The 24,733-nt window shown below is 41.0% G+C and overlaps 1 pseudogene; it reads left to right on the top strand.

Annotated features, from left to right (window-relative positions):
- Nucleotides 1–3,454: 3,454 nt before the first annotated feature.
- LOC139650530 (lysine-specific demethylase 4A-like) lies at nt 3,455–7,490 on the top strand (annotated as a pseudogene).
- Nucleotides 7,491–24,733: the final 17,243 nt, after the last annotated feature.

Raw genomic sequence — 24,733 nt, 5'->3', positions numbered from 1 at the left:
TATTTAGCACTGCATCACTGCTTGGATATTACACTGTATAGTTGGAGGCGATGCAGTTGGGCTAACGATGTACTTATGGAGAGCTCATCCCAAAATGATTCCTCAACTCCGCGGAGGCAACCGTCCTCCACTGTGCGTTGGACGGTTCTGGCCTCCCTGTCGTCCATTAATTCCTGATAATGGACACCTCGTCGGGCATTATCCCTTACGTGGAATATTGCTTTAAGTGTTATGGACTGTGCTCTTTGCTGTAACTTACTTTCTCCAGTCAAAGCGTAAATCCAGGATTTACCTGATTTCCCTGTTTTGTCACCCCCTCTGACAGCAAAAAGTATTTGAATTGATGTTCGGACTACAACCAAACTACCAAGGAGAAGGTGTAACAGCCAGTGTGGCTTGTGTGTCGTCAGCTCACCAGTAAAGTTCCCACCCAAGTAAAAATGGCTTCCCTGGACCAGGTAGGCTAATTTGTCTTTCAGTGATTGTAACATTGCTTATGATGGTGTAAATATTGCAATTTGACAGTAACAGCAGCCTACAGTGTGTGCCACTAGCATATCAGTCAGAGTGGCCAAAAATTATTTTCAATTTAAGCTCTTTGGTTAGGCTAGTATGCTAACTAGCTAGCGGCACTCAGCTACCCACCGCAGGAAACCTAAACATTAGCAGACTTTCGTCATACTTGGCCAAAATTTCAATACTCGTCCACGGAGAACGTGTCCAACTATGGTAATACTACCAATTGGTATTGTGTAACCTGACTCCACGGTCCAGATGGATAAAATAAGTATACTGGAAACAGTCCCAGATTCCAGTTTTAACAACAAGAAATAGCTGATTATGAGCCAGTGTTCTCTGCAGTTATTTGGTGCATACCAGAGCTTGAATGGCATTGTTCTCACCTGCATAAATGAACCAAACTAACGGCTTCAGAGTTTGAATACACCACTCCAAACATGCTTGGTGTGAGCTGGTGTCCCTGAAAAATTGACAATTTGATGAATCGATCAAAAGACCCCATACAGTCCGTGCTGATCATAGTCAAATAATCAAAGTAAATGTATTTAATTCCCCATCATTTAAGCAGATTGGCGTGAATGGTGGCTGACGTGCGTTTGCACCCGTCGGCCAGTCGACTCCTGGTCAGGGATTACTGAGTCCCAGATAAGTTTGACTTGTCACTTCATCAGCAGTGATTGGATATGTAAACAAGTGGTCCTAAATACAAAAGCAATGACGGATTGACACACTGGAGAGTACATTAGTGAAATGTTCCTGGGAATGCTGGAACAACGGGACATCGCCAAGGAACGGGCCAACATGGTCAAAGGAATGCAGATCTCTGAAGTACCAGACTTGAGCTGCAGTGCTCATACATTGCAGCGAGTGGTGAATGATGGCCTCACCACCCAGAGAGCAGTGATGTCTGTCATTGCACAGCTGAAATCCTGTGCAACACATTTCAACCATTCAGTACAAGCAAACAGCGACTCTCCAAAATACAGAAAGACTTGGGCCTCCCTCAACATAGCATCATAGCAACTCAACCCTTCACATGCTGGTGAGGATGTAAAACTTGAAGAGGTAGGCCATTACTTAGTAAATAAATAAATACACACACACACACATTGAGATTTATTTATTTTTGTTTCTTTTTATTACATTTATTTACATTTATATACATTTATGTATTGCATTTTCACAATATAAATTAACAATTTCACCAGAATGACAGTTGTTAAACTTTTGTCACCCACCTCCCTCACTCTTTCCCCATGCAGGTAACACTTGAAATGAGCAGTTATGACACATCAGCCTCCTGTCCTGGAGATGTTCCTGAGGGATGAAGGTCCTTCCACATGAGGGATCCGGACAATGAGGTATGAGATCCTACAGAGCCTCACACAATGGTTTCCAAAATGGAAGACGTAAAGAGTTTGGCTCTTGCTTCCCTACTTGACCCTCAATACAAGAACCATGTCTTTTCCACTGAAGACACCATGCTCAAGGCCAAACAGTGATTAAGAGAGGAAGGTGGTCAGACAGAGCCAACAGATGCACAAAAAGAAGGGGACCAGTCAGAGACACAGGAGCTGACCACAGAAGAGCTGGCAGTGGAAGGAGGACAACGGAGGACAGGAACCCAAAAAGGTTAAGGAAGGAACAGGCTCCTCTATATCATGGTCTGTCTGTCATTGACAAGATGTACATGACTCTCTGTGGACCCCACTCAAAATCCTCAAGTGGACAGTGGCCAGCCTTGAAACCGAGTCCAACAGTACGTTGGAAAGCCAGTGACAGACCGAAAGAAAGGGCTCACTGGATTTGTGGAAAAACGAGTCTCGCTTACCCCCGCCTTTCCCCTCTTGCAAGAAAAGTCCTCCCTCCATCCTCTGTTCCAAGTAAACATGTTTTTAGCCAAGTCGGAGCCATCTATTAGGAAAGCAGATATAGGCTAAGAGGAGAAAATGCTGAAAAGTTGTGCTTTTTGCACTACAATTTGGTGCTTCTCATTTGGGACTATTTGTCCCAACTATTATCTCATTTGGGAAAAAGAAAATGTGTTGAGAACAGTTATATGAAGGGATGGGACGATATATCGTAGTATGATAATTTGCGATGTAAAATCATGATGATGTACATCGTGGCATATAATGATGTGCATCGTACACCCTGTGAGCTATATGCCACTTACTGTAATCTGCCTGTCTCTGGCGCTCGTTCTCCTTCTCCACCCATTACACAGTTTGACCAGCAGAGGGTGCAAACACTTTGCAATGCAAAACCGCTAAGCCAAGTGGCAGACATTGCGGACAAGGAAGAGGATATAATTGAAGATTCTCCATCTACGTTTAAGTCAACAGTATGGAAATACTTTGGATTTCCTGTGAGAACTGAAAACAATGAACGAGTTGTTGTGGTGTAAGGCTATATTGCCTTACACCACAGGCAACATGACAAACATGAGCCAGCATGTTCAACGGCACCACAAAGACAAAATAAAAGACCCGGTGAAGAAAGTCCTCCACGCGCAAACTATACTCGCAAAATCATTTGCAGCTGTGCTACCACAATCAAGCCAACGAGGAAAAGATATAACTAAAGCCATCGGCAAGCGTGTAGCTCATGACCTGAGGCCATTTTCCGTTGTGGAGAACCAAGGGTTCCAAGAAATGCTCCATACTCTCGAGCCTAAATATAAAATCCCCTCTCGCGCACACTTCACCCACACTGTAATACCAGAACTATACAAAGATGCAAGACAAAATGTTAAAGAGATTCTGCAGAAGGCCGACAGACAGTTGGACCTCCCGTGCCACCCATTGCTATATCACAATTATAGCCCACGTCATCATGGAGAAGTGGGAGCGAGTTTTGTTCTCCAAACTCATCTGTTATTTGAATCCCATACTGGAGTAAACATAGGGGAAGTGTTAAAACTGGCAGTAATGGAATGGAAGTTGGACAGGTCAACACCATTGCAGTGGCAACAGACAATGCGCAGAACATGGGCATTGCGGTGCTCAAAAGCGGTCTCAGGCCACATATCAAATGCTTAGCGCACAATCTGGCTTCCCAGCGGGGACTGCAGGTGCCCCAGGTCAGTCGCCCGCTTGGCCGGGTGAGACAAGTGGCAGCGTTCTTTCACAGGAGCTCTACAGCGACCGTGGTGTTGGCTTCCAAACAGACCCTACTACAGCTGCCACAGCCCAAACTCATTATGGATGTTCCAACCAGGTGGAACAGTACCTACGAGATGATGAGCTCTGATGAGCCCAGGCATCTGATGAAATGCGAGAGACATTGACACGCTTGATGTCAGTGACATATCAGATGTTGAGGATATAGTTAAGCCACTGAAAACTGCTACTACTGTAGTTTGTGATGAGAAGCAACCCACAGTATCACGGATTGTGCCACTGTAATGTATGGTTGTAAAGAGCATGGCACCCGAAGAGGGAGATTCTCCCGCCGTGGCCAGCATCAGGAGCGCCATCCTCTGAGACATCCCTGGTCGGTACACAGGGGAGAGCTACGCAAATGTTCTTCTGGTGAGCACAGCCTTGGACCCACATTTCAAAAGTCTACCCCAACTAGACTACGAGGACTGACTGTTTATGCCAAGATGTCAGAGAAAGCAGGTATTTATTAATTTACTCATTCATTTAGTTTCTTTCTGTGGGAAAAGGGATTTGTGTATGTGTGTGTGTGTGTGTGTGTGTGTGTGTGTGTGTGTGTGTGTGTGTGTGTGAGTGAGTGAGTGAGTGAGTGAGTGAGAGAGAGAAATGTGGGATGTACTGTAGTGGCAGGAAAAGACAAAAAAATATATTTTTGCTGTATTTTTAGACCGGTAATGAAGATGGCTGAAACACACAACACACAACAGAGTGTAGAAAAATAGCAACATACCTCATAAAAAGTTGTGAAAAGAACACAGACTTGCAGATTTATGTGCTGTGGACACAAATTATGTGAAAATTACATTCCTCCACCATGAAGTTGAATCTGTGACCATAACACAAATTAGATTCTGTGGCAGCAGTACCAATTGGACACAGAATCTTCAGCTAAAGGTTGGTTAACAGAAGTTTAGGCAAGTAAAACAATATTGGTTAAGGTTAGGGTTAAGTTTTGGCAACTAAGACAACTTTGGTTAAGGTTTGGTTTAAGGTTATGATTTGGAAACTAAAACAACTTTAGAAAAAAGAAAAACTTTAGCTAAAAATAAAAATTTGGCTCACAGTTGAAATTTCCTTTGTACAAACTGGGAATTTAAACCCAGTAACCAGCATTGAAGGCCAACGCATACGCCCATTCACCACCCCAACCAAACACCCTTACTTTCCACTGCGACTGCTAGTTAAATGTGACACTACTTTATATTTATAGTCGTAGCTATTTCACATAACTGTTCTTGAATCTGTTGTTGAATCTGTTCACGAACGTGTTAAATATCCGCTTTACATATCCAAATGTCAACAATTTTAGTACTGCAACCTGTAGAAGCAAAACCGCAACTGACCTAAAACCAAAACTGAAGGAACATCCAACCACTGTAAAGTCTTGTAGGGGAGCGACCGATGTGACGGGATGTGAAGTGATGAAACCTTAAGGCTCAGTCTGTACTCAGACACGCGCTGGCCAGTGTGTTTCTGCTTTACCCGAGTCATTTCAAAACGTGTGCAGCTTCTTCAGCCTCGGGCCCTGTGTTTTAATCTCTACTTCTGGCAGAAATGTTACTACTGTAAGAAGCGGATGAAGAAGGCCTCTGGCTGCTGTGTGCAGTGTTCTCACAGCCGCTGTCCGACCGCCCACCACCCCACCTGTGCCCAGGCTGCCGGAGTCCTGATGCAGCCAGATGAGTGGCCCTTCGTGGTCTAAGTCACCTGCTGTCGGCACAAAGGCCCGACTCAGATCGAGGTAAGTGGCTGGTGAGACTCCGGTAACCGGATGCACTGGTACCGTTTTGTTCACTTCCGGTTTCTATACCAATAATGGAAGTTTCACGGTTTATTGGGATTGCACTATGATGAGGTAAGAGGCCCCAGAAGTCACTGAAGTCACTGGGTGCTATAATAATCTAATTTATCTACTATCACAGCGCAATAAAGCAGCCATGCATGAGCTGACTGTGGGACAGAAAGTGATATGCAAGCACAAGAATGGCCGCTACTACCAGTGTGATGTGGTACAGCTGTCCAAGGTTTTACGAAGTCAACTTTGATGATGGCTCCTTCAGCGACAATCTATTCCCTGAGGACATTGTGGTAGGTTTGGGTAGTTTCTCAATCTTGCCATTTAAAGTACATTAAAGGATACATTGACGTTTGAATTTTTACTTTGGTACACGAGCTTTGCATGTAAAAAGTTTCAATATTTGAATACTTCTACATAACAAAAGTTCAACCCATGATATGGCTGTATGCAGTTGGTGAAATGTATTTCTTTGCTCAGACCTGTAAGATGTGTGTTTTGTCCGACAGAGCCGGGACTGCGCCCAGCTTGGGCCCCCACCCCGGGGTGAGGTGGTTCAGGTGCGATGGACAGAAGGCTTGGTCTATGGGGCCAAATTTGTGGCAGCTCATGTGATCCAAATGTACCTGGTAAGACTAAGAGAAGAACCATATTTTTCCCAGAGGCACTTCATCAGAAATGGTACTCTTTGGCCCCCTTAATCAATTTGAGTCAAACTGTGCTCCCCATTAACTGATATAAATCTTTGATGCTCACTTAGCCTTTGCTGTTCAGGTAATAGTGTTTTATCGTTTAGCAGTTCGGCTTCAGTCATTCATACTTTTATTCCCTCTTGCCTAGACGAATGCAACTCTTTTATTCAGGCCTAAATAAAAGCATCTCCATCTCTCTCTTCCAGCTTGTAAATAATACAGCAGCTAGGATTTTAACTGATGCTTTCTTTCTTCTTCTTCACTATTGTTTCTTTGTTTTGGCTGCTGTCCTCTTCTTTTCTTGTTTAACCAATCCTGTATTATTTGGTCTTTATTATGAAGCACTTTGTAAACTTTGTATGTAAATAGTTTTTAAAGTAATTATTATCATTATTATTATGATTTGAAGAAGCTTTACTGATCCCTGAAGGGAAGCTGGGTCATCATAGCACCCGAGAGGATAGAGATAAGAATAGAACAAATAAACAACATACAGATACAACAAGATAACACTGAGAATACTACAACAGATAAAGACAGAGTATCTTTGTTTGATTTACAGGATTGAAGCAAATGTGCATTATAAGCTGTTCACAGTATGAAAATTACATATGGACGTAACAAACTGTATATGCAGACATAGTGTAAGTCCAGATGTGCAAATGTGTATTGTAAGCGATGCACATTATTGCATCATATTTACAGGCCGAAGTAGCGTACGTACCAAAATTTGTTCAGAAATATGCATCAGCTCCTATGCAGAGAAATGTACAGAACTGGGTAGAAGTCATGTTTACTGTGTTTATCCAGAAAGACACTGACAGCGACTATTATATGGTTCAGGTGGAATTTGAGGATGGCTCGCAGCTAACAGCCAAGAGAGATGACGTCTACACTCTGGATGAGGAACTCCCCAAGAGAGTCAAGTCCAGACGGGTGAGTGACTGGAGGTTTCTTACATTATGGACATTTTCTATTGACGAAATCAACTGAGTGATTTAACTCACAACAAACCAAACCCCTTAATTTTATCACCCCACCTGCTCAGTCAATGAAGAGGGAGCTTGGACTTGTGAAACTGACTTATACAAGTCTTCTCCATGTCTTTCTCTCTCTCTCTCTCTCTCTCTCTCTCTCTCTCTCTCTCTCTCTCTCTCTCTCTCTCTGTCTCTCTCTCTCCAGTCCAAGGCGTCAGAGATGCGTTTCGACGGGATCTTCGAAGAGAAGGAGATCATCCAGGATTCAAAGAGACAGAGGGTGATCAACTCATGCTACAGAGGGGACTACACTGAACCTGTGATTTATAGAGCCATCATGGAGTAGTCATTCAAAACGTGTCTACTCATCCGCAGACCACCAGCACTGATAGACTGAAACTGTGCTCACTGTACCTTAACTTAGCAGCTAGCCACTGAGAGAGTGTAGCTCAAAATGACTTCCTTCAGGAACCCCACATTGGGCTGTATTATGTTTTTTGTTTGACTTTTGTTTTCCTTTTTTATTGCTCATTCACCCAGCTTCATTAACTGAAATAGGAGTGTATTTTCGTTGTTTGACTGTGATCTAGGACAGTGATTCTCAACCTTTTTCATATCAAGGACCCCTAATTTAGTCCACATTAGAGCCACAGACCCCCATTTGATGAGATTTTGTCTCTCTGACTCATATCTGACAATATTTTTATTGTTAGATATGATTTTGTCCAGAATTCCAGGACTATCTGTATTGTAGGTAGAGAGATAACAGTGAAACTATGATCAAAACAATTATTCTTCTAGATTCTCTAATTGTGTTAACTCATTGTAAATGAAATAATGGTGAAGTTTAAAAATGCATCAATTTGCTGGGGATCCCTTGGAACCCCCTCAAGGACCCCTGGTGGTCCCTGGACCCCACGTTGAGAACCACTGACCTAGGAAACAGAATTTTTCGTTCTCATCTTTACACCGGGAAGGAAACTCCAAGCCAAGTGCAGTAGCTGATATGCAGCCCCTGCAGTGCCGAATAGCGGTAACTTTTCTGTTTACACATGAACGACAGTGTTACTGAAAGCAATACTAGACGATGGCATTCGCTTACTAAAGTAGCATTTTGACAATAATGCACCAATATAAAAACATAACCCCTGCACCGGGCAAGGCTGACATAAAGGTTACTGCTTTTCATCTGCAGTAACATAAGTGAACTGCTCTTTATTAAACATTTCAATTAACTTTGCCAGTTGCTTATTTTCAGAGTTTTGGGGTGCTGTGTGTACTGAAGTTTAATTAAAAGAGGGAGCAATGCCATTTAATTCACTGATATGCCTCCTCTATTGCTACAATATTAACTGCATTTTTTTGTGTTTTCTATTCTATTTTATTGCGTTGTTTTGTAAAACATGTTCTATGTGTATTTTCACAGAAGTCTGTGAGAGCTATAAATGTCATGTAGTCTATTTTGAGATGTTAACTGTGCAGCCATGAGATGAGCTGTCTGTTCTGTTGTCTCCTCCTGGTTGGCAGTAGGCCTGTTCCCCATCTACGTGATACTGAAGATAAATACTGGACTTCCAGATTATCATTCAAGCATTTTGTAAAGATCATTTGTTTCAGTAAAGAAATCGGCTTCATGCCATTTCATAAGTGCCAGTTTCATAATTCCAGATTTACTCATTTATCATTTATATTTCTCTAACGTAAATATTGTTACAGAAATCATCTAGCAATCTGAGCAGTCTTAATGATTTCTTTACATTAAGTCCACTGCAAAAGGTGATTTTATTATCTTCCTATACTGGCAAATATTTTTGTTGTGTTCTGGTGCTGTTTGTCTGAAACGGTTAAATCCTAATTGATGTTGATTCGAAAACTTTTGTTCTTATTTCATGATTTATTTTTTCCTCAAACTAGATTATCATGAAAAAGTCTCTTGAGAGCACAAAATCTACCAGCCATGTAATAAGGTTATTTGACCTAAAATATCTTGAAATGAACTTAATAGATCTAAATACAAGATAAGACACATGCTAGACATGGACATTTGTGCAGTTAGAGCAGCAAACTGGACCTCTTGAGTCTGGATTAGACCAAAGTACAAACAGTTTTCAAATAACTGTTGCATGGGTAGCTTCTAAGCGCTTGTGACCAATACCAAATTCAGAGTTCAGCCAGATTTGCAAAAATTGTTAAATACAAAGACAGAAGCACAGAGGTCCAGACAACGTGGGGCGTGACGAGCTGAACTGAAAGTTTATGTGATGTGGGTCTTTCAGCCCATGTTGTTTCAAAGTTTTATAGGCCCAATCCCAATGTCCACACTCACGGCCTCACCGACTTTGAGGCGTGTTCCCGATGAGTCCACGAGCGTTTAGGGCGGTCCCAGTGAAAAACCAGCAAGGACTCTGATGTCCTGCCCCCCAAAACTAAAAAAAACATATACAGCTGATTTAGTTAACACAACATTTACTGTTTCCAGTAAGCTTGATATATACAGTTATATTGTAAAGTAGCCAAATCAGCTGTGAATGGACTGGAAATTGTGTGGGATCACTTAACATATTGAGGTCTAACGACATGATGTCCTTTCTACTTGTTTTATGTCAACACATAAAACCCACACTTGCTAACACTGAAGTGCTTGACTCATAGTGGCATCCTAAAATAGATTGGGTTGGAAAAGCTGGAAAAAGTTGGAAAAGTATTAATAATCACTAATTCTTTATCAAAGAGATGCAATCGTATGTTCTAATTATACCTTGTTTCATTTCACCGTCTACATAGGAGCAATGAAAGAAGTGTGTGTGTGTGATTTATTTACGTTATGAAAGAGACACAGATAGAGAGAAAGAGTTGGACTGAGAGAGAGATGGAGAGGATGCTGATGATGATGCTGTGTGCTAGGTGCTGATGTGTGTGTGTGTGTGTGTGTGTGTGTGTGTGTCTCCAACAGGAAAGAGGAGAGTCTTTGGCTGAACAGTAGAGAGGAATGGATCAGTGTCTGGAAAGAAGGAAAAAACACACACATGTAAACAAACTCAAAATATTGGCTCCAAACAGTCATTTTGTATGGAACTGTGTATTTTTTTTTATAATTGTCTGTCTTTGATAAGACAAAAAGTGCCACATGTGAAACACAGTGAAGAACTATGTCATGTAAAACAGCTTATTCACTGGAAATGAAACCAGATGCTGCTGTGTTGCATGAATGAGATGATTTGAGCCAGGAGGTCTGGCTTAACACACATTGCTTCTTGATTTTTTTCTCTACCTGTCTGCTGAAGCCGACACTTCAATGATCTGTGTGTGTTTTTTGAGTGTATGTAAGAGAGGAAGAGGGAGGAAGAGAGGAACAAAGTAACAAAGATCAAGGTATTTCCCTATCATGATCATCTGAGCATGAAAAGAAGTGATTTTGAGCATGTAAGATGACTTGATTTTGCAAAGAGCCATTTTAAAAAATACAATGAATGAATGATTTGTGACCAAGTGTAAAAAATGTGAGCAAGAAAATGCTGTCTCATCATCAGCATGTAAAATAGATATAGATGGAGGTAAGCAGTGATGGAGGCCTAGTGGTTTGGTCAAAAATAAACAAATACAAAAATAAATAAATAAATAAATAACTATAAACAAAAAATCACCAGTCTTTATAGAAAATCCCCCCCCCCTTTTATACAAGTTTCATACAACTTACTACAGGCCAACTATGAATTTATATCATGACGATTTTTGTCACCTTAAAAAATGGGTAAACTCTTCCACAAATATAAAGTTGGTCAAACTGGCTTTAGGTGGTTTACTCTCCTATAGAAATGAGTCCAGACCGTCAAAGGCGCATTATGAGTATATTTACAGATGAAAGATGTCAGAAAAAGAGACATTGCTGTAAAAAGGTCCAGTTGTTATTTTATGGTTCTGTGTTGCTAGTTCTTGGAGTCAGAGAACAGCTGTGTCACACGTGATGCCACAGAGCAACATTCCCTGTTTAAATGCTGTTTGGAATGAGAAGCGTCACTCGTCCCCACAGACTTGACCTGAGAGCACGCTCCGACTCAAGAGACATCTTCACATCGCTCAGCTATATTCACTTCTTCACACATTTATTCACTTATTAATTCATTTATTCTTTCATTTATTCATTTTTTGTTAATTCATTCGTTTATTCGTTGATTTGTTCCTTTTTTGGTAGACTTTTTGTTTGTTTTTTGTCCGGTTTTTTGTCCGGTTTTGTCGTTTTTTTGTTTTTTGTTGTTTCATTTTCACCAAAAGCCGGACCTGGGACTTGGCACCATGGGTAACCTCTCCAAACTGGTAAGATTGACTCATTTTCATCTTTGTTTGTCTTTCTTGTGCGTTTTCACGGTGAACTTGAGAAACTTTGTGAAGGATATGAAATGCAGCTCAGAAAAAAAGTCGTGTGTCAACTGAGATGTGACGGTTCCGAGTAAAACACAGTAATTGTTTCATTAATTATGAATTATTGTGGATTTTTGTGGGGCCGTGGGGTCAAAGTGTTGCTTGTTCACGGAGCTTCGCTCTAAGCGTCTCTACAGCGCGCGGACACTGGACTTGTTATTGTTTGAGTGAAGCACGCGCTTTAGCTCGAGCCACTGTTCTGACTTTAGAATGCTTTTGACCTCAGAGCGAACACACACACACACACACACACACACACACACACGTGATGTTTCAATATTCAGAAGAAAAAAATGGTTTCTGCTGCAAGAGCCACGACCAGCGATATTATCTGTTTAGATAATAAATAAATAAAAACTTTATTTAGACAAAGTTCTTTGCAAAGTAAATAAGATATTAAATAGATAGCACAGGCTACAGTAAAAGTTGATAAAAAGGAAACAAAAACAAATGAAAATAGAAAAAATGAGACATAAAATTACAACAGGGATAAAACGACATACAATTGGACATTATTATTAAACAGGGGCCATTCCTAAACGAAAATGTATCCTTATTATGAAATATATTATTATGACTACTATTAATTTTGTCCTGAGTACTCTTACTCCAATTTAGTAAATACTAGGTGTTTAAAAAGTGACTATACGATTTTTAATTAACAATTAAATTAAAAATTAATAACAACTTAATGCTTCTGCATCCATTTCCTCGTCCAATTAAATCTACCTGAAGGAAAAATATCTAATAATACAGTGAAATATTATATATAAAACTGTGTATTCATACATTATGCCCTGATGATATAGTGTCGAAACCATGGTCGAAACTTCGGCTCAGTAAATTATTATAGGCCTATGTATCCCATTATATAAGTGTGCTGCAACTGTCACTCTCAGCTATCTGGTGGAAGAGTCTTGCTGCTCTTTTGCACGTAAGTTACTTTCGATTGTTCCAGTCGTAAATACAACCTCTCGTGTATTCAAGTACTTTTTCAGTCAGAAATAACTAAATTGACCCTGCAACAAAAGTAGCTTTTTAGGTGACTATTTTAGAAACCAAATGCTACAGAGCTACTTTGTGCTACAACAGCAGAATGAAGAGGAGGATTTGCATTAATAATAAAAAATAATAGATTTTTTAATACGTGTATTAGCTATAGTTGTTATACAGAGTACCAGAAGTTAAACAAAAAGTGACACATCTTGGCTTCTTGGTTATCATGTAAAATTTGATTTTCCCATTGGTATTTACCATTTTATTGGGTCGTTCAAGCGCGCTCTTCCCGTAATTAAACATTTTCTGACCGTATTTGAAGGCAACATCTGCTCGCTACTGCTGTGACGGTTGGCGCGGTGCAGAAGAAGTGCTGAAAAAGATAAGGTAAACTAGGCCTGAATATTGGACTTTTGGACCACAGTGCAAAGGTTTGGCTTCAAAACATTTCTATTATGCTGTTTGGATTAATTTATGGTAATTTTTACCTTTTTGGAACTAAATAAACTATCTCTATTCACTCCAGTTGTTTTGGAAAAAGTTGCTATGGAGCTGCGCTAGCTAGCTTGACGTGTGTTATAAATACAAACTTCACCGGGTCATTAGATAATAACAACTGTAATAATAGCTGTTTGTTTAAGAGAGCTAAAATCTTCCAAATAACATTAGAAAGCACTTTGTTTAAATCCTTGATAATATTCATTGGGCCAATGAGACATAAACAGATCTACATATTCCGCCTGCTTTGGACAACGATACCAGACCAAACAAATAAGTCTCTCATTAGCCTACGAGGCCCTTTTAACAAACATGGCTTCCATACTTCTGCAAGGTATAACTTGGTTCTCACCATTGGCAGCAATGTTAAAAAGCAAACTTTCTGCCGCCTGTAACTCTGTCTGTGATTACTTATTTTGTGTTTCAACACAATGTATAATACAGTACAGGTGTTGTCACTGACATATGTCTCTGTTTCTGTTGTCAGGCACAATTACAAAAAACTGAGGGTCACAAAATGCTAACAGCACAGAAATTAGCGTTAGGCAGTTAGCATTTTGTCAGCCTCGATCACAGTTACTTGCGCAGTCGTCTGACAACAGAAACAGAAACATATCAGTGACAACACCTGTATTGTGTTACACATTATGTTGAAACACAAAATAAGTGATCAAAGACGGCGTTACGGGTGACAGAAAGTTGGCTTTTTAACATTGCTGCCAATGGTGAGAACAAGTTATATCCTGCAAGTATAGCAGACGTGTTTGTGAAAAGGGCCAATTAGCCATGGATTGAATTTTTTCTTCAATTGAACAAAAATAAGATTAAAATTCAAATTACTTCTCTGTTCATCTTTACATATAATTCTACCCAGGTACGTTACAGTATGTTGAAATTCACCTTGTTCTTTCTGACAGGCTGTTGATGATGGCACGTGGCCTACTCCTAGCCGTGCCTCATCCACCGTGGGAAAGAGACGCCGCCTTTCTCCCCTCTCCTCTCCTTCCTCTTCCCCCTCCTCCACTTTTTCTCCCTCCTCCTCCCCCCCGAGGAAGAGACGCCGCCTTTCTCTCCTCTCCTGTCCTTCCTCTTACCCCTCCTCCACTTTTTCTCTCTCCTCCTCTCCCCCGAGGAAGAGACGCCGCCTTTCTCCCCTCTCCTCTCTTTCCTCTTCCCCCTCCTCCACTTGTTCTCCCTCCTCCTCTCCCCCAAGGAAGAGACGCCGCCTTTCTCCCCTCTCCTCCCCTTCCTCTTCCTCCTCCTCCACTTTTTCTCCCTCCTCCTCTCCCCTCTCCATCACCATCTCTTCCCTCTTTGCCTCCATCTTTTCCCTCTCTGCCTCCATCTCTTCCCTCGAAACTGCCATCTTTCCCCTCTCCACCACTGCTTCTCCCTCCTCCTCTTCCCCCTCCACCTCCACCCTTGTTTCCTCCTCTTTCCCCTCCATCTCCACCACTGCTTCTCCCTCCTCCTCTTCCCCCTCCACCTCCACCCTCGTTTCCTCCTCTTCCTCCTCCTCCTCCACCCTCGTTTCCTCCTCTTCCCCCTCCTCCTCCACCCTCGTTTCCTCCTTTTCCCCCTCCACCTCCACCCCTGTTTCTCCCTCCTCTTCCTCTCCCAACTCCACCCCTGTTTCTCCCTCCTCTTCCTCTCCCACCTCCACCCATGTTTCTCCCTCCTCCTCTCCCCCCTCCACCTCCACCCCTGTTTCTACCTCCTCCTCTCCCCCCTCCACCACTGTTTCTCCCTCCTTCTCTCCCCCCTCCCCCACTGTTTCTCCCTCCTCCTCTCCCCCCTCCACCTCTGTTTCTCCCTCCTCCTCCTCTCCCCCCTCCACCACTCTGAGTGTGGAGAACAACACCATCGACAGGTAGAATATGACACAGGCTAATTAAGGCTAATGATATATTTTTACTGTGGCTGTCCAGCAGGAATCCAACCATCACTGAGAGCTCCATTCCCTTGCATTATTCAATTTGTCTGGTCAAACCAATTTAAAGGGACACTGTGATGTTTTGAATTCTATATTTGTTCCCACTAAATACTGCTTGTTGGCATTGCTTTCATTCATTCATTATGGAATTGGTTGCCATGGGTAGCCAATGAGGTAGCTGTCGACACATCAGTATCCATGACTTTCCATGAATGATGCTGCCAATACTAGCATGCCATTGTTTAGTTGACTGAAGCGTTTAGTTGATTCCCTGTTTTGTGTCCATTGGCTGAAGAAGAAAAATAACCCTTCAATTCAAAAAGTCAAGGTTTCCCTTTAAGTGGCTTGTTTTAAGTGAATGAAAGTGATTCCTGCAATGCTGAGAAATGTTGTGGGGTGATATTAACATTTTGAGATGAAACTGTAAGCATCATATATGCCTCAGTGTCATGGTCAGTGTGCCTGTGTGCCAGCTGTTTTGTCCTAAATGAAGGTACACTGTGTTGTAGGATTCCAGCAGTGCCTGAGGTGCTTGGCCAGGAAGCGCCAACTGAGTCTCCTGGCATCGCTGCCACAGCAGGTACATTTAATAACAGATATGTTATGATATGTATGTATGTATGATATATATATATATATATAGATGTATTGTCCATGTGCCACTCCAAAACTGCTCTCTCATTAGTTCATGTTTTTCTCCTCATAAGTCTCCTTGGAGCTGCATTGCTCTGGATCTCTGGAGAGGTATTACTATTTTTCTTCATGAAACAGGTTTCTCATACAGCAGTGGAAACCTAGGACAGTTTAGATATCAGATATGTTGCTTAGAGATACATTTCCAGTGAATATTCCTGTTTTCCTGCCTTTGGCTCCATTCTTTTTTGTGTTGCTCAGATCACATCCCTGCTAGTCTGCCTCTCTCTTACCCAGCCCCTCTCTTTCTCCTTCTCTCTCTCTCTCTCTCTCCCTCTCTCTCTCTCCATCTTTCAGGCCAGTGCAGTCAGAGGGCAGCAAATCCTCCTTCAGGTCCAGCAGGACCCAGAGAGGCCAGAGGCAGAAGCTGGGGTATGAAACAAAAAATAAATGGATCTACCTTAACTCTTCATTCAATTCCTGTTTAATTAGTACAAGGCAAGCGAAATCCAAGCAGGAAAATTGTAATTATTCTAATTGCACTTGACAGTATTAGCATATTGGAAAAGCAAAACGTTTTAGACTGAGGTCATCTTTAAGACTTGGCAGAGTTCATTTTCTCATCACTGCCTATTTAGTTCATTATACCCATTTGGTAGACTGGACCGTTTGGATATCTGAGTTTCAGATAAGTCAGTCATATCACTGCCATTACAAACCATGAATTTTCATGGTTTCAAGGTTCATTAAAAGCACCTTAGGCAACAGAACACATTAGAAAGTTATTCTATTTTTATTGTTGTGCTTTTCCTACCAGGTTGCCAAACATTGGGAACACCTGCTTCCTGAATGCCACTCTCCAGGCCCTGTACAGCATCCCAAGCTTCTGTGCTGACATCATGGGGCAGGAGGCGCTGTGGAGCCCCAAGAAAACCAGCCTGAAGCTGCAGAGGTACAGTAGAGCAAGAGATCGTCACTGATTCATTGCTTTACTGATTGTTCCCTTGATATTAAAGGTAAATCATAAACACTTATGCTCTTAATCTCCTGTTCTCCAGGTGCTTTGGAGAGCTGTACAAGGCAAGGCAGGGTCACAGCTCCTACCACAGCAAGAGCACCCTCCTGAGGTCGGTCAAGAGCAGCTTGGCCGTGTTTAACGAGGAGTACGAGGGTGACTTTCAGCAGGTACAAAAATGAGTCTAGCATTCATGATTTATTTTTTACTGCAGTATTTGTATGAAAAACATATTTTAATGGCTTGCTGATCTCTTACAGGATGCTCATGAGTTCCTGATGCTATTCCTCATGGGCATGAAAATGCAGGGCGAGATGCAGCAGGGGACGTCCACACCGGACTACGTTTGTCCCACTCAGAACTTTGAGTTCAAGCTGCAGTCTGTCCGCACCTGCTCCAGGTAACTCAACAGCAAACTGCATCTACTGTATTCATGATGTTTTATCTGAACAGTCACAGAATTAAACATTAAACAACAAAGTACATCACTTATCACTGAGGTTCACAGAACTGTCTGGTGATCTGAGTTAAAGTATTTTTCTCCTCCATGTTTGTTTTTAAAGCTGTGGTAACAAAGTCTTCCAGGAGGAGGGGCACAACAACCTCTCTCTGGACCTCTCCTCCTGCCTGGCCGACAGCCTCGCACTCTACTTCAAAGTCAGTATACAGCGGATCAGTTCAGTTCTCCATACACACACACACACACACACACACACACACACAAACACACACACACACACACACACACACCTAATGTAGTGACTCTGTGTCGCGTTCCTTAGGCATCAGAACTGGAGTGCACCTGCCGGCAGTGCCTCGGCCCCCAGGCGACAGTGGCCAGAGCTTTTCTCACTCTACCCAGGTAAGTCCCATACAGGCACCTGCCCATGATGTTGTAAACTACACTGTCTTTCTATAGTATGTGTTAATGGTACTCTCTCTTTTAATAGAGTGCTAGTGCTTCACATAATGCGCTTCTGCCACAATGGGGGACAGCTGAGGAGAGTGGGTGATGCTGTCTGCATCCCTCCAGTTCTTTCTGTGGCCTCCCTGTTGGAAGAGCAGCAGGATGTACTGAGGTAAACTTACACTCATTACACTCCATATTGGAACAACTGCATAATGACCTCAAACATACTATATACATATATTTACTGAGTAATTTCACCTACCAGAAATACCACCATGAAATGATTTAATGTACATTAAATGCATGTTATACCATCCAAAACAACTCTAAACAATGTAATGTTTATTTATGAATTATTTTGATTATTCTCACTTCTCTGATTGAATCTCTTTTGAATGAGCTCATGACTGTCTGTCAAACTGGCTTATAAATGACTTATAGATTTTAGAAAATATAGTCTACTAGCATGAATGAGCACCTGCCTATTACTGTACACTTATGTCATGTCTGAAAACAGCTTCCTATATATATATTTGTCTTGAATATCACATTGATCAAAATGGATGCTCTTTCATTCAAAGCTCCCCAGGAGGCAGCGAGGTGTCACCCCAGGCAAACCCCCTCCCAAGCACAGGTAAGAGAAAATGTGCAATTTTAAACCTGTTCAGTGCTAATCTAACTAGAACTACCCAACTTCAGTTTGTAAGTTTCCAAGTAAAACAAGATTCTGTGGTGTGTTTCTCAGCATCAGTCGATCAGCAGGAGAGCTCAGGGGACAGAGACAGATCCCAGCAGGGAGCTCCTGTGGTGAGAGAGAAATAGGGAGAGACAGCAGAGATGGAGAAAGAAAATACATGTATAAGAGAGAGAAAACAGTCATTTTTCAATGAACTGTTGAGAGAAAATGTACTGAATAGTTACTCATGGATAGAGTAGTTTAAGAGCCTTATTAAAAAGGAAATGAACCCCGCATCACTCACCATGTTTCTTTACAGCAGGATCACAGTGTCCAGAGCTGCTACCGCCTCTCTGCAGTCGTCTCTCACCTCGGGAGGAGCATCGACTGCGGTAATTAATGTCACATACATCAGACATAAATATGGATCTGGGACACACACACACACACACATATAAACAAACACACCAAATAAAGTTTAATCTGAACTCTGTTTCGTGTGTCCCACACAGGTCACTACGTCAGTGACGTCATCGAGGGACATGGCGGGGAATGGGTGACCCTCGATGACTCCCGTGTGACGAGGACAGACGAGGCCGCGGTCCTGAAGTGCAGAGAGGACACCGCTTACCTCCTGTTCTATGTCCTCAGGTAAGGCTTTGCCCTCATTGCTTACAAGAGGAATCAATGAACTGGCCTGTTTGAGCCTTCAAGCAAACTTGTAAATAAGAGAGTATTGAGTGAATGCCCCGTCTTCTTTGTCCTCTTTTCCTCTAGTGGTGCAGGTGAGGGGGACCCTGCACCTCTGTAGCAGGAACAGGAGTCATCAGGAGCTGTTCGCACCACCACCAGCCGTTTGCTCCTTAGTACGGTGGCCATTTTAGGACATCCTCAGCCGCCTTTGTCATTTGTAGATCTACTTTGTGAGATTTAGATGGAATTGTGTCAGGTTTAGCTGTCTTTTGTCAGACTTAGATGGAGTTGTATCAGGTTTAGATGTACTTTGTCAAACTTAGATGGCGCTCCTCTGCAATGGAGGGCGATCCCAGCATTACAACCAAGCGCTTCCAATCCTTCATCAAGGAAGGATTGGAAGCGCTTGATTATAATGCCGGGAGTAGTACATGTAAACCTGACACAAGTCCATCGAAGTCTGACAAAACACAGCTAAACCCGACCCGTCCATCTAAATTTGACAATTAGATCTACGAATGACAAAGGCAGCTGAGGATGTCCTAAAATGGCCACCGTACTTTAGTTCTTTTGTACATAGTTCTTTTTTCACTTGCACCTTTAAATTAGGCACTTAAAGGATAACACTGGTGTTTTTTAATGTATTTCTTACCGTCAACAAATCCTATGAAAATAACAAAATCAACAATGCGGTGACTCCCGTTACTTTCCAACTTCCCACGTTCCCTTTTTAGCCGTCAACACGGAAGTCATTGGCTCCAATTGTAAGCTAAAAACGTTTAAATACAGCTCACAAAGACATAGTTTCTTTTTTTTAAATTGCTAACTGTTACCACAAAAAGTCAGGCTATTGTAGTTATTACCAAATAAAATTCTAATGGGAACAAATTCTTCATTACACCGGGGACTACTTTCGGTGCTACGGAACTACTTTCCTGAGATCGCAAACGTGTTTACAGCCGGCTTATTAAGCTGTTTGAGGAAAAAGTCGGCTGGCCTGGTGCATCGCGATGATGAAATATGCTGCCAGAGCAACTGCATGGCTCTGTGACGTGTTTTTAATAGTTTTTTTAATAGTTTTTTTAATAGTTTTTTTATTATGGTGTTTAAGCAATAAATTAGTTTTTCTGAACTAAAAAAGCTTTTTTGTCCTAGCCTTTTATTTGCAGTGTGCAGAATTATTTTCCCATTTTTCTAGTTTGTAATACTTTGATTCTGTTTATCAATTACAAGATTTGACAGTATTGTTGTTTTGATAGACAAGACTGAAACAAGTCAATGTTACTCTCCTAATTGCTACTCTATAATCTCTACAGTATAGTGCATGGATTTAACTATAGAATTCAAAGAAATAAAAAGTCAAAGGTTGTGTTGTAAAACAGAATCAGTACAACCGTATCAATATTTTCTTACACTCCTAGAAGATACTGCCAGCCAAACTGATACTGCCATTAGAGTTTCTCACTTCACCAAGAATGAAAGTGAAAACTTAATGTGCAACTTGATTGCAAAATTTAAAGTTCAACTTAAATGTTCCTCTAAGACTTTGGTTCTCAATCTGGGTTCAACACAAAACCGTTGTCCTTGAAATACACACCAACCTGAAAGCATTTGTATATTAGCTGTTCTTCTCCTGTCTCTGATATGAGCCGAGTATCTAAAGCCTTGTCAAGAATGTGTTTGACTTAAATGCTGCTGCAAAACTTTAACAGCATCCAAGATCAATTCTGTTGGCTCCGCAACTGTGATATGTTCTTATTTGTAGTTTTTACCCTTTAAAGCAGTGACATGATGACAGCCTTCCCAATGTCCTTGTACACAGGATTAGAGATGCACAATGCAGATACAAGTTCTTCAGTGATTCTCTGGTCAACGTGTGGGTTCAATGTGTCACATATAATTTTTTATACCAGACAAAAATGCTGTGCTTTGTTCAAGACGTTTCAAGAGGGTTGCAAATGTCTAAATTATACACAAATGTCAGTCGATGTTTATATTGAGCCTTATTGAGTGGTTTAGTCCGCTAAATGTGATATGGCTTAACTTAAAGACCAACACTGATTTTGTTCTTCAGTCCAAGAACTCTCACATATCATTTGCATAAGGACCTTCTGAATAAATTCATGATAATATCTGAGCTCTTTTGGTTATGCTAAGTTCAGAGCGTAGATTACTCCCAGCATCATAGCCTGTCCACCTTCCTTCTTGATGGCCTCTATACCCTGATGCTCCTCTGTCGGTCCCTCATGATGAATATATTCTCAGTTCAACATAGTCAGACTATCTCTGTGATAGCCGGCTCCACAAAACCAAACAACAGCAATTCTATCTAACCGGTCTCAAGAAGAAGGTCGTTAACTGGCTCTGTCAACCCAGGATTTACCAATCCAGCTATGAGCATGCTCCTGTGAAAGAGGTGGGATTTGGAACAAATAACCAATCACATGCAACATGGACAGATCAAGAGCAGAATATTTTCTAAGATGAAAGGAAAAGTAACATGATTCAGTGGGGAAAAGGCAGTAGAGTGTAAGCACACAACTTGAAGATAAAAATAGTAGAAAATAATCCAAAAATAAAATCAACAGACTGAATAATTGTCATTAGGCTTATCTCTGCCCCATCATTAAAACACACTGTTCATTCTTCTCACTTATACAATATTGTATCATTACACTGAGGCTGTGAAAAGATTTTATATTAATAAAATCTACCTCTCATAAAAGCAGACATTAAATGCTAGATAAAAGCCACTGGCCGTAGTTCTATGTGCCAGCATTCCATGGAGGCCGTAGCCTTAGAAAAGTGGGCTTGTGACAAAAATGACCAAAACAAAAAGATAAATGCTACAAATGAAAGAGCCATGTAAGCAAAGCAAGAACATAAAAGCAACGCATAAAGGAAGGTCAATAACATTTAATAAAGGATAAATGCATATAGAAAAACAAGTCGATAAAAGTGAGTTATAAGAAGTGATTTAAAAGATGATATAGATTTAGCAGCCTCTTGTTTTCAATCTAAACTGTGGAAGAGCCAGTAGGAACATTTTGTTTTTAATCTATACTTTGAAACAGCCAATAGGGGCCTGACTGAGGATCTCAGGCTACACTCTGACTCATAGGGCATTAAAAATTAAAAATAGCTTGGTGCTAGACCCATCTGCACCTTAAAGGTGACAAGTAAAATCTTTGAATGAATTTCCTAAACTATATGTAACCAATACAAAGATGCTAAAGTTGAGACGAGAGAAGAAGAAACAATATGTCTAGCTTGCACTGAATGGGAAGCCATGTTGCTGCCTTTTACTTTGAACTCAGAGTTGGTTGCAAATATGTAACAGTGGCTACATTTACATGCACAAGTAAGCTGGAATTTGGCCGTACTCTGGTTAAGGTCTTTTTCAGGTTAAGATGTATAACCCTGTTGTTATGAATATGCAAATTAACAGACTATTCCTGTTCACCTGTGGTGTCTAATACATGGGAAAGAAAGGATGATCCCACTAGTAATTGTAAGTATTGTTGTCACCTTGTTTTTTGTTGACATCAAAAACAAAAAACGGAAGCAATAAGCTGTTTTCACGCCACAGTAAACCATTCTGACAAACCAATCTGACAAGGCATTTTCACTGGGTTTTTCATAATTTGAGTATAAGCTTGGCCAGGTTATTCTAAACCAAGTTAAGACATTTACATTTCTCAGTCCAAACCCTGGTTACTTTAATAACTGGGTAAAGAACTGAATTCTCTGTGCATGTAAACATAGCCACTGTCCTCAATAACAACATGGTGAGATGCCCAACATTTTTGAGGAGAGCTGGCGTAGAATCAGTAGTTACTTAGTGACAGCCAGAGAGCAGGAATGTGGAGCCAACATGGCTGCTGTCATGTGAAAGTTGTGCCAGAGGAAAAAGTGTCCCAGGTATGTAATTAATAATTAGTTTTAAACAGCTGATGACACCTCTGTCTATCAACTCAGCTCTGCAGCAGATGTGTCAGATTATGTTTGTGTGTGTGTGTGTTTACTCTAGGCTGCTATGGTGTAGACCCAGCCAGTGTGACCAAGGAGTGGAAGTGTGCATGCTGCAAGGCCAACGCCATGACTGAGGTCAGTGGACACTCCTGACAGGGTGCATTTACTCAAGATGGCTTGTTATTGTTGTTTTTCAATGGGATAAGTCTCAGTGTTTATATACCAGGTTATATATTTAGTCATTCTGCATTTGTTCTTCAGTTATGCTAAAATGTTTTGTTCTATTTCATTCTTCCTGGACAATGATGAGATGAGATGGACAATGTTGCACTTAACTCTCATTTTCTCTCATAAATTTCTCTCTTAAATCACTAGGTGGCACTAATGAGCTTGTTTGCAGCTAGCTGTAGCCATTTGCTTGAATAAGGGATACCAGTAAAGTTAACATGCCACAGCAGTGGAAGAGCCAATACTCAAACATTTTCACCCACAATGTGACAAGTGACTTAGAATTAAAGGTCACAAAATACAATTCAAAATGTCATGGTATCTGTTTGATCGCTGTTTTGTTTTTGCAGAAAGTTTAATATCTGGACAGTTGATTGATTGTGTCTCCTCTTTGCAGAATTGCTGTTTGTGTTCGCTGGGGGGCGGAGCCCTGCAGAAAGCCAATAACAACAAGTAAGTTGTTGAAGAGTCTTCAGGACACTGGGTGAAAGGAGCAGGAGAGGATATCTAGCAATTTTAGTACATCCGGCTTTTGGTAATGGTCCCTCACCCTTGAACTGGCATACATTCAGTTATTCAAATCAAATTGATTGTGTCCCAAGCGTCCCAAGCCGCAGCCTGCGTCCCAAGCAGATGAAAAAAGATCATTTCATCCTTTGGGAAAGAATACTTATATTAAAATAAAGTTTTGAAAAAATTCAAATTGTTAGTAGAGTTGCTGGAAAAATATTGGAAGCAAAGAAAGAGGGTCAAGTAATTATCATTACAACACACAAAATAGCCAATAAGCATGCAGTTTACCATGGCTGTTGTGTGTGTGTGTGTGTGTTCCAGGTGGGTACATGTGATGTGTGCGGTGGCCGTGCTGGAGGCGCGCTTTGTCAACATCACTGAAAGAAGTCCTGTGGATTTAAGTGGAATACCTTTGCAGAGATTTAAACTGGTGAGTGAGTTCAGATAATTACTGTATGTTAGCATAACATGGCAAAAACATTATCACCACTACTAGAGAAATCTAAAATAAAAAAAGATTGGTAACGCTTTATTTTCCAGGTCTGCAATTTCCTAATATTTCCTAGAAAGGAACTGTTCATTTCTTAAGAGGTTTCCTGGAAAGAACCATGAAATTATGTTCTAATTATAGGGAGAATAGAGAAAGAGGTAGTTGGAAAGTTCCTCCAATTTCTCCTGTTGTTTCCAAGACAGAACCATTACATTATGTAGTAGTTATATAGAAAATAAGAAATTAACTAAAATAAAGCGTTAGCAAAAGATCTAACTTATCCCTATTCAACTCTAAAAGAAAACTAATGTAGTCTCAATGTTTATAACTACTACTGTAATTGACATATGTAATTACTTTGGTTCAGTTTAAATGTAAGTTTTCAGGCTATTTTCGTGGCCTCATTCAAATGAATGGGAAGTAAAAATCTGAATGTTACAAACTCGTCCCCACTGCATCTGATCTTGGTTATTAGTTTATATTATGGTTTCCATGGCAGTCAAGAGCCGAATAACCCCCATGTTAAAAAATAAGTGGAATATTGCTTGAAAATTATATAATCGCTACTGGCTAGGCAATTACAATATCAATCAAGCTAGGGTCATATTTCCTC

This window comes from Centroberyx affinis, unplaced genomic scaffold (assembly GCF_046629955.1).
Source record: "Centroberyx affinis isolate AG114_WGS23_722 - 3 ecotype Tasmania unplaced genomic scaffold, CSIRO-AGI_Caff_v1 ptg001506l_1, whole genome shotgun sequence".
Taxonomy (NCBI): domain Eukaryota; kingdom Metazoa; phylum Chordata; class Actinopteri; order Beryciformes; family Berycidae; genus Centroberyx; species Centroberyx affinis.
The sequence above is the reverse complement of the archived record's forward strand: the minus strand, read 5'-3'. Positions and strand labels throughout refer to the sequence as shown.